This window comes from Arachis hypogaea, chromosome 16 (assembly GCF_003086295.3).
Source record: "Arachis hypogaea cultivar Tifrunner chromosome 16, arahy.Tifrunner.gnm2.J5K5, whole genome shotgun sequence".
Taxonomy (NCBI): domain Eukaryota; kingdom Viridiplantae; phylum Streptophyta; class Magnoliopsida; order Fabales; family Fabaceae; genus Arachis; species Arachis hypogaea.
The window spans coordinates 34,471,385-34,473,663 of record NC_092051.1 but is presented as its reverse complement, the minus strand read 5'-3'; the positions used below and the strand labels follow the sequence as shown (position 1 = coordinate 34,473,663).

Here is a 2,279-nt window from a genome sequence, read left to right as displayed (position 1 = left end):
TGTGATGATGCTTTTATCTGCTAAAACAAAATGAGCTGCCGACCTTTTTATAGGAGGGGGCATCAAAGCATCATATATAGACAATGGCATAATACTCACGTACGCTCCTAAATCACACATCCAGTCAGAAAATATTACACCCCCAATAGTACAGTTAACCATGCATGGACTTGGATCACTACATTTTTCAGGTATACTTCCCATTAAAGTAGATATAGAGCTACCTAAAGGAATATTTTCTAATTCATTAATTTTATCTTTATGTATGCATAAATCTTTCAGAAACTTTGCATATTTAGTTACTTTTTGGATAACATCAAAAAGGAGAACAGTTACCTCATCTTTTTTGAAGATTTCTACCATTTTGGGATCAAGTTCCATCTGCTTCCTGGACTTCCTTGCAAGGTGTGAAAATGGAATAGGAATGGTGCCACTTACAGCTTCTGCGTCCTTTGGTGCTCTATTCCTTGGCTGAGGTACTTCTTCTTCAACTATGTCTTGTACTTCCTCTTCCTCTTCAGCATCTTCCACTTCAACTATGTCTTCAACTGGGGCGTGTCCTTGTGGGCTTGGCTCCTCTTGATTCCTCTCTTGCAGTGTGGTTCTGGACCTCAAAGTGATGGCATTGATGCCACCCTTGGGGTTGGGTAAGGGTTGAGAAGGAATTCTATTAGAGCTTGAAGGCTGATTATTGGAAGTATTCATTGATCCAATCTGTGAGGCAAGAGCTTGTACAGCAGAGGTTAGACCGTTCAAGGTGGAGCTAAGTGTGTTCTTCATGGCCTTTTATCTTTGCTCAATAGACTGAAGCATTTCGCCATGAGAAGAAGAAGAAAGATAAGTGATCTGAGGGGCCTGCTGTTGGTTGTTCTGAGGTACTTAGGATTGCCTTAAGTGAGGTGCTTTGTAGGGCTAGTTTTAGTTCTGCTGTCTGTTGTTGTTATTCCACCTCTGATTTCCATTGTTGTCTCTGCCTCTTCTGTTGTATTTGTCCCTCCAACCTTGGTTGGAATTATCCCTCCATCCCTGCTCGGAATGGTCTCTCCATCCCTGGTTGGAGTTTTCTTGCCAACTTTGGTTGTAGTTTCCACCTTAGTTATAATTGCCACCTTGTTGATTGTACCCTTGATTCGGGCGGTCATAGAAATTATGAGTAGCTGCTACGGTGTTGTCCTCTTGTTGGAGTTGCGGACACTCATCAGTGTAATGACTATAATCAGCACATATTCTGCATACTCTCTGAGGGACTAACTGTTGACTTTGTTGTGGTGGGGGAAGCTGCGGTTGTTGTTGATTTAGCTGTATTTGCTTCAGTAGGTTGGTCATCTCACGTATACTCTGTGTAAGAGCAGAAGTCTCAATGCTAGAGAAAACCTCTGCAACAGCCTTTGAGTGGCTGTTCCTGTGCCTGTGATTTCGGGTGGACTCAGCTAGGTCGCTGATCAGTTACCACGCTTCATCTGCGGTACTTTTTCAGAGAACCATTACTTGCACCATCTAATGTAGTCTTATCCCGAGGCTTCATGCCTTGAGTGAAGTAGCTGATCAACACTAACTTGTCAATCATGTGATGGGGGCATGCATCCAGAAGATTCTTGAAGCGCTCCTAATACTCATAAAAAGTCTCTCATTCACCTTGAATAATGCACGAGATCTCTTTTCTCAATCTATCTGTAACCTCAGCTGGGAAGTATTTTTCCAAGAATTCTCTTCTAAGTGTATCCCAGTTAGTAACAGTCACTTCAGGTTGAGTGTAGTACCACTCCCTCGCCTTTCCCTCAAGAGAAAACGGAAAGGCGGTTAGCAGAATAGAAGTTTCATCTGCACCATGACGCCTAACAGTAGAACAGGCTGTCTGAAAATTCCTGAGGTGCTTGATAGGCTCCTGAGCAGGTAAGCCATGAAACTTGGGCATCAAGTTGATTAGTGCGGTCTTCAGTTCAAAATTTGCAGCCAGATTTGGGTGACGCACTTGATACGGTTGTAGTGTAAAATCTGGGGCTCCAGCGTCTTGGAGAGTAATCCTCCTAGGTGCTGCCATACTATCTGCACGTGAATCAACTGAATCAGTAGTAGAGGAGCTTGTTTCTCCCTCAGATGACGGTTCAGATTCGCCCTCAGATGAGACTGGTGAATCGATAACAATCACTTCACCACCCTCAGAGGCTAACCGATGCAGAACTCGCCTAACACGTGAAAGAGTTCTTTCAATTTCAGGATCAAATGCGGCTAAGCTCGGATCAGGCAGTGAATGCGTCATTCAATGAGAGAAACGTATA

General features: G+C 43.5%; 1 non-coding gene across 1 annotated transcript; it reads left to right on the top strand.

Annotated features, from left to right (window-relative positions):
* The first annotated feature begins 1,565 nt into the window (after positions 1-1,565).
* On the top strand, positions 1,566-1,669 carry LOC112761235 (small nucleolar RNA R71). The gene has a single exon (XR_003181640.1). It is a non-coding gene; the product is annotated as a small nucleolar RNA R71 (small nucleolar RNA).
* The last annotated feature ends 610 nt before the right edge of the window (positions 1,670-2,279 follow it).